General features: G+C 35.3%; 1 long non-coding RNA gene across 1 annotated transcript in view; it reads right to left on the reverse strand.

Annotated features, from left to right (window-relative positions):
- Positions 1–12,151, reverse strand: part of LOC135322027 (uncharacterized) — an 843,225-nt gene that overhangs the window by 346,062 nt on the left and 485,012 nt on the right. Inside the window, exon 3 of the long non-coding RNA XR_010382274.1 lies at positions 7,007–7,072. This is a non-coding gene — a long non-coding RNA (uncharacterized LOC135322027). The remainder of the gene's footprint in view (positions 1–7,006; positions 7,073–12,151) is intronic.

A 12,151-nucleotide genomic window follows, 5' to 3' on the forward strand; every position in this document is an offset into this window, starting at 1 on the left:
CAGGGCCCTGCTAGTGTTTCTCTTCCTAAGCTAAGTCATAAGTTTGCTGGTAGTCACTTCATTATTATGCTTTATAACATACATATATTACATATTTCATTTTGAATATATAAAATATTACTAATTAAAGTGGTTGTAAAAACATCACAAAACCATGCGCATAAACAGAGCAGACAGGAAGAGAGCTCCTATTTCTCCTATTGCCAAATGACTCCTCCACCCCCTATTATCAGCAAGTGAGAGAGTCCTCAGGGACTCAGCCTGCAGATCTAGGTGATCAGAAGACTAGAAGCTGTCTCTATTTCAGGCAAGAGCTGCTTGAGGAAAAGCTGGAATATTTCCCCACAAAAACATCTATCCACTAACCTACCTGCCATCCATCCAGAGACACTAAATACAGAAATTTTAAGAAAGGGATTGGGGGACAGAGGCAGTATAAAATCTCCCTGGGAAGTATCATTCTCAGAATTAAAGTACAGAAGTTGCGGCAGAAGAGGGAGAACAGGAGTGTATGCTGGGAATTTGAATTTTGTATGTGTTCCATTTGAACAGAGATCAAGACTTTCAGGAATTAGATCTCTAAATGACACTCCCTGTAAACTGGGAATTGCACACTAGGAGGTATGCACATAAGTACATCTTCCATATATAGATCAAAGAAGGAAATCTGACCCTCACACAGGAAGACAGACACAAGAGCAAATCCCCAAGTCTGCTGACAAATAAATACCAAACAAAGCATCTATGATAAGACTACTGCAGAAGAAGGTAACAAAAACATCCCACAAACTCAGAGGAAAATCATTGCCTCTGAAAATGTTATACTTGAGGAAATAGACCTCATTATAAAAGGTACCCAAAACTGTAAGAAAAATGAAATATGAAAAAGTAACAATAAAAAATAGAAAGATGGATGTGGTAGGAAGAAACTACATGTAACCAAAAATGCATTGGCAGAAAGCAAATCTACATTAAAGGCAGTAAATACCAGAATGAAAATGTAGAAAGAGCACAGTATAACATTTTAGAGAGACTACAAATCAAACACACAATCTAAGGTTAGATTAATTGGCCAAGAGAGCAACATAGTGAGGAATAGAGAGATGTTCGGCATGAATGCCTTTGGTTTCCAGAGTCCCTAATAGGAGTAGAGTGAATTACAGAAATGACCTCAAATTTGCCCACTCCTTGCATCCATGACATCATAATATGACATGACAGCTCTTCCAATTAAGATCTAGAGTTCGTTTCTCTACCCCATGAATTTGAACTAGTCAGGTGACTTTCTTTGACCAAAGGAACCTTAGCAAAGTACACAATCAGAGGTGTGAAAAGTGCTACTGCATTGGAGTTTACCCTTGCTTGCTGATTTATGAACTCTGACTTGTGTCTCTAACATCAGACACTTGTGTAAGACCATCGGGATCACATACAGTTGACCCACCCACTGGATACAGTCACATGAGTGCACACATGGGAGACTTACAGCACCGCCCAGCTGAGCCCAGCCAGAGAGAATCCCAAGCTGATAAATGATTGCTGTTTTAAGGCACTAAAGCTGGAGTGGTTTGTTATGCATAAAACCTAACTGACACAGAAGCAGTCAGCTGTCAGTGATATTCTCTGGCCCAGAGGGAGACTTTGGATCTGAGCTCAGTCCTAGCTCACCTCCTCTTCCTTCTTAAATCCTCTTCCTGTTGGATTTAATCATCTATTGGGAAGAATCTGAACTCGTTGTGCATTAAGAGGGAATGTTTCAGAGTTATGAGGCTTTGCTGATTCTCCAGCTAAAGACAGTTCCATTAAAGCCATATTGTCATAGAAGGGCAGGGAAAGGGGGCAAGGGAAGCAAAGTCAGTGCCACAGTAACCTTGAGTAGGTTAACCTTTAAGTAAAACCTTCAGCTTTGTGGTTTCCTGAGAAGCCTATTTCACAAAAAATTCCTAAAAGCAAAAGAAAAAATAAGATTAAAAGAATCAGAGAGGAAAACATACACATGAAGGTAATAGATGGGGTTTACCATTCATTCATTCATTTATCTGTTAAAAATATGTATACATTTATTGAATGTCTAGAATGTGCCAGGCTCTGGACCTATATATCGAGGTACAGAGTAGTGAACAAAACTGTTATGGCTCCTGCTTTCATGGAATTTATGGTTTCAACATCCAGATCACTGAGGTTCTTGAGAAGATAAGAATAAATGTGACAAACCTAATAATTTAAGGTATAATAGGTGTAAACATTCAACAACTGAAACAATTCCAGTGGATACAGATGAAAAGGTTGATTATTATCAAGGCAAACCCATATTCAGATGCATCTGGTCAAATTTTTGAGTTACAAGAATAAAATCTCACAAACATCCAGGCATAGAAAAACAACAACACACACACCAATGATTCATATACAAACAAACAAACAAAAATCAGCCTTGCTTCAGATATTTCCTTTAATGCGGATATCAACACAACAAATTACAGAATTCTGAAGGAAAATGGTGCAACTCAAGAAATGTATATCTAAACAAGGAATAAAAAAATCTGCACAAATGTGTGATTTCAGAAAACATACCAACAGTGCATCCTTCCTGAAAAATTTTCTAAAGCCATACTGAAATCCAATGAAGGTGTAATAAGAATTAGAAGCTTAAAAAGAAGAAAGATAAGGTATAATGATCTAATTAGAAATAGTGAAACTAGTTAAACATAAAAATAACAAAATAATTACTGCACATCTATTTTAAAAGCTAAATAAAAATCAAAAATATTATTCTTAAAAAAATAAGGCACATGCTGGATGAATAATGATTTTTTAAATAATATTTTTTCTAAAACCTGAGATTATAGAAACAAAATCCAAAATATAGGGCTGGGAGAGAGCAATGGTATGTACGTGGGGTTGGAAAGTGTGCTAAATTCTTCCATTTAACTAGAGAATGTAAAAATGTTGTTGGCCCTTAAATCTGACAGGGATGTATAAATTAAAGAATGCTTTGGTGATACTTCAATGAAAATAGAATTTAATACCAAACATGTCCTCTATTAAACATTAATAAAGAATGGTATAGTCTATGTGCTCAAAGATAGGGAAGAATGGGAAAAAATCACTCAAAGAATTTAAAATAAAACATAGTGAAATAAGTGAGGCTAATATATTGTTTATGACAATATTTGAAAATTACTTAAACTTCTCTGTGAGAAGTCAAAAGTAGAAAACTGAGCCACAAAATAAAAGCCAACTACCTACTTATTACAAAAGATACACCTAAGACAAATGAGTACCAGAAGGATGAGTAAAAAGATGCATGAAGATATGTTATAGAAATACAAATAAAAAGAGAGGAGAGGTTCTAACATTAATATTAGACAAAGAAGTTTCAAGGCAAAGCACAGTAAAATGTTCAAAGAGAGATTTTATATTAAGGCAGTAAAACTCAACACAAATATACAATGTTTATGTGTCAAATAGTAGTTCTTTCAGAATTTAAGTATTTCTATAAGTAAGAGTAAAAGAATAACAAGAACAAATTACTAAAGGACTTCAGCATCCCTCACATGCTTCCCTTCAGCATGCTCAAAGAAGATCAACAAAGACAAAAAGTGAATTATGATATAGAACTTGTTAACATAATTAGTAAGATTAAACTCTCTACTCTGGATAAAATAACTCTCATCTCCAGTGCCCATGGACTCCTTCCCCAAAATAATCATACACTCTATTCCATAAAGATAATGTCAATAAAATTCAAGTAAAAGTCATACCAGGTATATTTCAGAGACTATTAAATAAAACTAGAAATTAATAATAACAGATAAAATCTTAAAATTCAACCACTTTAAAATTTAACATTACTCTTTTGAAAGAATTTTGGATCATAGACGATATTAAAATACTACTTCAGGTTATTAAACAATGAATGAAATTGGTTTTTACTAGTAATTAAATTTAAATACATTATTTTAAAGTGAATGAAAACAACATATCAAAAGCCATATGACATGGCTAAAATGAAAACCATGGGAAAATTAATAGTTTTAAACAATTTGAATAGTAAACATGAACCAAACATGCAACTTAAGAAGATAGTAAAATAGAAAAACTATGGAAATAGTAAGTAAATTCAATAGTTGGTTCTTTAAAACTAACTTTAGCAAAGCTAACCAAGAAAATGATATCTCATTAAGAATGAGAAAAATGATTTAATAATAGATTTATAGGAATATTTTTAAAATTATAAAAATAGTTTGTATGCATTTATAACAACAAATTTAACCTCTAGATGAAATGATATTTCAATAGGAAAATATAAATTACCAAAGTTGATTCAGTAAGGGACACAAGACAACCTAAACATAAAATAACTTCAAGAGAAAATGAGAGGTTTCGAAGAACTTATCCCCCCAAGAAGCCAGATGCAGACATTAATTCTCTCACATCTACAGAAGAGGGTGGTAACTCCATGCTATCTAAACTCCTCCAGAGCCTGGCGTGGAGCAGGGATGGGGGCTAGGGCAGATGGAGAAATCTTGCTAATTAATATTATGAGGCTACGATTCCCCTCATTCAAAAAATTAACAAAAATAACACAAAAAAAGAACTTTATATATATAACTTAGGCATTTTATGTAGAAACTCTAAATAAAATTTTATCGTGCCTTAGAGATGCTTATTTCTGGTATGCAAGGATGGATCTATATTAGGAAATCTACCAATAACTAGACACACAGTATCTTCTCCAGTGGAATGACTCAGTGTTACAGAGATGCCAATTCTACTCCAATCATCTACAAATATAATCCAATTGTCATCAAACTCCAACATGAACAACATATATAATAGTCAAGAACATCTGGAAAGAGAAGAACAGAGTCAAGTTTGGCATTACCAAATATATACCAAACTTAATGAAATCATATAAACAGTGTACTACCTATATAGGAAATTATTTACATTAGCAAAATTAGAAACAACCCTACATATCCACTGTTTAGTAAAACTTCTTTGTGCTACACTCATGTAAATGAATAGCACACAGTGATAAGAAGTTACATTGTAGAAGAGCATAGAAAGATATTCAGACTTTATTAGTAATTGGAAATAAAAATTTACAAATAAAGACAACAGAATAATTTTTTTTTATAGAGTGCAATCTAATCACAGGGGATAAAAGCCTTAAAAGATATATACCAAATGTAAACAAAAGATATTTTTCCATAATGAGATTAAATGTTTTTTAATTTTACAATTTGGGGTCTGCAATATTTCCCCAATTTTTCAAAACAAATATATTCCTGCATTTTCCATAAAATATTATTTTTAAAGGTTTTGTCCTCTCAAATACAGTATTCTATTAATTTAAGTATACTTATTCATGACTGGAATTCATTGGAAATATATATAAAGGAATTGGTGCTCTGTGCCAATGATAAGCATCTGGATATGACTCACCAAAAAAATGACTATATGTCTGAAGGAAATATTAAAACAAATAGCCCAGCACTGCAGTGATTGCGCAGAACTGTATATATTCTCTCTGTGCACTGGACAGGAATTTTTCATTTCATACATCATTTACAACTTGCTGCAGTGATTCTGCAAAATCAGTCCATAACATTAGCACACATAAAGAGAAACACCCAATGTTCTCATTGTTGGAAAATTCAAGTGTTTTGGGCTCCAATGTGCACAAATGTCAGTATTTCATTTAACCAGATGTTGCTCTGATACCCAGGCTGAGGGCACCAGATGACCAGACAGGGATTAAATTTCCAGGGTCAAGCACATTGACTTCTTAAAGTCTACAGTCCAAGTTCAGCTTATGCTCATATATCTACTTAATTTTTAAGACACAACATTGTAAAATGACTATAACTCAATAAAAAAAGGTTAAAAAAAAAACCTACCTGAAATAAAAGAAAACAAAATGGTGAAGGTCATAAGCAAATCCCTCCAGAGGGGTGGATTTTTTTCATGGGAACCAGCTCTGATTTCTAAAATATTTTATCAAGGCATTTGATACCAACCATCTGGTTTACTCAACACTTCATCAAATCAATGTCTGATGTAGTCACCCAAGTCCTTGCTCTTTCTTAACAGTTATTTTCAAATCACAGTTTGGAGGAGTATATTTCCAAAGCCATACAAAATCTTGCCTTATATACTTCAGGTCAAAGAGAGAGATGTTTTGCTGGACAATGAAACACTCTCAAGGTCAGAAGCATTGTGGGATAGGAAAGAGGCATAGGAATGGCAAACTTCAACTCGTTTCTGCTTCCAGTGTCCCTTGACACTGAAGCTCTTTCTCTCCACTTCTTTTCCCTACGTAGAAGAATCCAGTCCAGTTTTTCTGGTGAGTACATTTGCCGTATCCTCAAGTCTAGCTACAGCCATGGAAATGAATTCCAAGAAATATTCAATGAATTTCAAACAACATCCTATTTTACTTCTTTATGGATTTTCCTATTACTGTGCTTCATTCATTTCCAGAACAAAGAGGGAGGAGTCCACAGTTAACGCACAGTCTCAACAAGGAATGTAGCCATGAACCATCTATATGACACTCACCAAGACCAGCCATAACTAACCACTGAAATTACCAAAGCTTAGGACTTAAAATGATAATACTTGCCTTAGAAATTGCCAACTGTCCCTACTTACATACTAACAGAATCTTTAGCAACTGAATTCATTTTTTCAGGACCAAAAGTTAAATAGTTCCCGAGTACATCATACTGTACAGAGGGCATCAAAGCACTAGTGACAAATGTCAAATGCACATTGGAAAAATCAGAAAAAATGTACAGGAGCTTGGAAAGTAAAGCCATAACATTTAAGTTACTCATTTTAATGTCACACATATTCCAAATCATGTGTAAGAAATCAGACAAGAGAACACACTCCCTGCTGAAATCAGACTTCAACTAGTTTGAGTAAAACAAGGCACTCTGCAAAAAAGATTCCAAAGGTAATTCTAGGGCATCCCATTTGGGATGTGTGTACATACCAAGGTGAGGGTTCTTTTTCAATTTATTCTTCTTTTGTTCACAGAAGAATTCAAGGAATCCAAGGTCTGTAAGTACGAAAGAAAAAAAGTTTGGTTTAAGGAAAAGATCTAGAAAATAGCAATCAAAATGATCAAGGAGAATTGAGACTTGAAATATGTGCCATTGGATAAAAATGAGGTATTCTAAGTGGGAAGTTGATAAAAATCTGCAAGTCACGGAGGCCATGGCCAGAAAGAACATGGACTGCTTCATCACATCTCAAAATGCAAGTATTGTGTCCAACTGAAAAGAAAGCCTATGAAGTATTATTCATTGTCCTTCCCTTCCAAAACAGAGGTAGAAGATGGTAATAGAAATTCATTTCAGAAATAATAAATTACTAATGATGGACACATTTTAATTTATTAATAGTTTAAGCACTTACTTAGAAAAAGACAAATGAATTTGTGTTTTTCTTATAGGTCTCCATCTGAGAAAAGTGCAAAGTGACAGCAAATTTCTTCTCCAAAAATAATTAGAGACGAGTTCTAAGTTGAGGATGGAACTCCATGGCAGAGTATATTACGTAAACCTGCATAACCATAACACAAAGGTGTAATGTAAAAATAACCAATTTAAAACTGCTTCTTGTTCTGCAAAAGATCTGAATTTAAGGGAACCCCTACCTCATTTGTGATTCTGTGTAGGGATAAGTACCTTAGCTATTGTATAGAAATTAGCATGATTCATATATTGTCCCCAACATCATGTAAACAGGATGACACGGAGTCCAAGTAAAAGATATTGTATGCAAAGAGTGAGTGCCCAGGAAGAATAAAAAGTCCAGAAATCCAGCAAGAATTGCAGAAGCAGGAAGTCACTACAAAGGTTTTGGTTATTCTGCCCAGTGTTAGACTGGAAGCAGACTGTCTTTTCGTGGATTTCTGGTCTTACGGGAGACAGTAACCTACTGTTCACTATTTGTGTTTAGTAGAGAAGTGAAAGTTGAGATGGTCAAACATGGTAAACAATGGTTCTATAAACATATTGCCATTATTCCCAGACTAAAATGGGTATGTAAATTAGGAGGGCATGGGAGGAGGGAAGCATTTTAATTGCAGACAATTGTTTCAGAAGAGCAATAGTAATTGATCCAATTACTGGTTACTCTACAAAATAAATTTAAGAATCACTGTTCAAAATCAAGGTTCAAGAGTCTCACCAAATGAGTGAAACATGACTAAAGTATATTTTAAAAGTAAAATGTGAACCTTACAAGGATTGTTTTATTAAAATGACAGTTATGGAAAACGTGGGGAGATTATGATTAGGAAGGGTGGAGCTAACCATAAATGCGAAGAGAGAGAGCCAAGAGGGAGAGAATGAAATTTAATTCAGAATAGGCAGGAGTCTGGAGCAAGTCAAGCCCTGAGCTCTGGTTATTGTTCCCAAACCACTGTAAAGATAAGCACACTTTATGGAATATTATTCAGCTTAAAAAAAAAAAAAAGGAAGTAAATCCTGCCATTTGTGACAATGCGCATGAACTTGGGGGACATTATGCTAAGTGGGGGAAGCCACCTACACAAGGACAAACACTGCATGATTTCTTTTCTACACAGTATATAACATAGTCAAACTCATAGAGCAGAGAACAGAATGGTAGTTGCCAAGGGCTGGGGAGAGGACAAAATGGGGAAGTATATTTCCCGGGCATAGAGTTTCCAATATACAAAATGAATAAATTTTGGATATCTGCTGTACAACATAGTACCTATAGTTACCAGTACAGTCCTGGTATTGTATGTTTTAAAATATGTTAAGAGGATAGATTTCATGTTAAATGTTCTTACCAAAAAAACAAACAATAAAATTACCAAAGAACACAAGGATATTATTGGAGGTAATCAATATGTTTAGTACCTTGGTTGTGGCAGTGGAATAGTGGGAGTATGTGTATGTCCATACTCATCACGATGCACATATTAAATGTGTACAGTTTTTGTATATCAGTAATACTTTAACAATAAAAAAGAAAATACCTTGCTAAGTGCTAAGCTTATTTAGTATTATCAAATGTGTGCATTCTCAGATAGGAGGTGTCCTGTGACATGTATCTGATCCTGTTCTCCAGGCTTCATATCCAGTGCTTCCTCCCATGTATAAATTGCATTCAAATTTAAGTGTTTTACTCATAAGGAATCCAGGAATGTTGCTTTAAAGAAAGATTGCTCAAAATGCAGATATCCTTTAGGAGAAAATCCAAAACTATTTCATATGGAATGGTCATAAAGAAATTCATCATCTATACAGTATGTAATTCATATATTAGACAATGATTTAAAAGAAAGATAAATAACAATTGCAGATTTTTGGAACCAGACTATACTGTAGAGATTTTCAACATTTTTACTCTCACGGTTATCTTTTATTGTAATCATGTCAACTACACAAATGGTATTTATTAAAATGTTGTTCCATTTTGAAACCATCAATGAGGTACATTATGGGTGAATGTACAATTACCACTAGACTTGACAAATGTTAACAACAGCTCAAAGCCTATGCCACTTCCTTTTCAGATTTCTGGAGGTTGAGCAGAGGGGACAACAGTGCATATAAAGGTGTGCCGATGTCTGCGACCAAGGTGGAAATTACCGATGAACAAAATGTAATCACAGTTTGTATAACCATTCATACATATATTAAGCCACTGTATAATGTTTTGAAAATATGTAAATACAATCTGATTTAATAAAGTAAACATGTCATTTTATTTTCTTAAATGATTGAGATTATATTCATATTGTCACGAATTCCCCGGGTCATTTTACAAACCTCTACCAATGCCAAAACCTAAAAATGAGTATAAAGCTAGCTATACAACACGTTTCAGGGATTTTAAGTGATCCAACATCTCCCTTTGCAGCAAAGAGAGGGCAGTACGCCATTCAGCTTCAGAGTGTCTAAAGCAGAGGCTGGTAAACATTTTCTAGAAAGGGCCAGATAGTAAATATTTTCTTCCTTGTGGGCCATATGATCTGAGCCAGAGCGACTCAACTCTGCTCTTGTATCAGGAAAGCAACAGCTGTGTTCCAACAGAACTTTATTTACAAAAACAGGAGGCAGAAGGGATTTGGCTCATGGGCTGTACTTCCACCTTGAGGTTCATTGTTAGTAGCGATTATTTCTGTTACATTTCAACAAGGCTTATGTATGTGCAGGCATGAGTGATGACATGAATTTTAGAAAAGAATGAGGACATAAGAACTGAAGCAAAATAAGCACAGGAAAATAAGATGAAGGCTAATATAGGTACTAAGTAGCTCTCATATCCTAGAACCCAAAGCAAAGCATGCTGTGTGGCGTAGGTAGAATACTTGTTCTTCAAAGATGTCCATATCCTTCTTCCCAGACCCTATGAATATATTAGGTTACATGTAAAGGGGAGTCTAGGGCTGCAGATGAAATTAAGGTTGCTAATCAGCTGACCTTCAAATAAGGAAATTATTTTGGATAATCTAGGTAAGCCCCATGTAATCACAAGGGGTCCTTTAAATGTGGAAGAGGAAGGTAGGTGATCAAGAACCAGAGTTAGAATCATGACAAAGACTGGAGTGGCTGCTGCTGGCTTTCAAGATGGATGGGGGCCATGAGCCAAGGAATGTGGGCAGCATCTAGGAGCTAGAAAAGGTAAGAAGATGAATTCTCCCTTAGAGCTCCAGGAGGAACAAAGCTCTGCCAACACCTTGATTTTCGCCCAGTGAGAACCATCTCAGACTTATTCTAACCTCCAGAACTGTAAGGTCAGAAATGTGAATTATTTTAATCTACCAATCTTATGGTAGTCTGTTACAGTAACCAGAGGAAATTCATGCATTGGTCCATAATATAAAGTAGAAATCTGTGGTAAGAGGTGTATTATTTAATAATAAATATTACATACTTAACATGGTACCCCCAATGACTATAATGGCAAGTTCCCTGGACTTCTTCTCTGAAACAACACTTATGTAGGCTGAGGGCACAATGGCAAATCACAGCACCTCAAATGCTCTTCTACAAAGAGCCAACACCATGAGAGGTATGTCATTCTCTAAGAGTCTAAAAGTGAGGATCAATCTTAGATTATCTAGAGCAATATTCTTTGAAGTCTGGGATGTTATTACAAGTAAAGAGAAAGAAATTAGTGTTCACATGTGTGTAGGAAAGATAGCTTAAACAAGATTAAACAGTTGTCTTTATGTCGAACTTCTCTGAACTCTTAATATGCTTATGTGAACGTCCAAGAGGATAAGGATATATTCAGGCCATTCTAACTATGAGTCCTTTTTCTTTTCCAGGAATATCAAAAGTCCCATGCCATGCATAACTCATTTTGGAAAACTTTGACCTACAGCAATGGGCAGATCCCACCAACGCTTGGGGAATTTTAGCATGCTCTCCAGTTGTTAAGAAAACTGATGCTTCATGCAGTCAAGTGATTGGTCTCTAAAGCTGCCCCGTGTGATTGATGAACAAAGGTCTCAGCCTGTCATCCATGCTGCAAACATCCAGGAAGAACCTTCCTCTGTTTAGGAGGAGGTCTCCCCCTAAGCAGGGCATGTCTGATATACTAACCCAATGTACTAACCATAAAAGTGGACATTCCTATTCTTGTGAGACACTCACTAGAATAACTATTAAATCTGGTAGCACGTATTTCTCGATTCAAAACTCTTTCTTTAGGAGAGTCCCAAAGTCTATAGCCTTAGCACAAAGGAAAGGAACATAATGTAGGGCGTGTCTTGGTCTAGGCCCACGTGCTGTTCATCACCCGTACCAGAATAGAGCCTTTGTTCACACCCCTGGTGTGAGGGGAGGAGCTTAATTTTTAGCACCCCTGTTTAGAGAAAAAACTGTGATGTTACAAGAGACATTCTATGACTTTTCCTCTAAGTTCTATTTTTTTTTTAATTTTAATGAGTTTCCAAACTTCTGGATTTTATTACTAGATAAATTGTGTTGTTAAATGCTGAGAATTGAGAGCTAAGCTAAGCTACAAAGTGGCCCCATTGTGTATTTTCAGCTCATGTACAATAAAAAAGGGAAAAACCATCATTAGCATCCTCTTAAGAGTTAGTAACTGTTAATATTAAAGATCACTCTTCTCTTAGGCACCAAAA

This window comes from Camelus dromedarius, chromosome 9, assembly GCF_036321535.1.
Source record: "Camelus dromedarius isolate mCamDro1 chromosome 9, mCamDro1.pat, whole genome shotgun sequence".
In the NCBI taxonomy this organism is placed as follows: Eukaryota; Metazoa; Chordata; class Mammalia; order Artiodactyla; family Camelidae; genus Camelus; species Camelus dromedarius.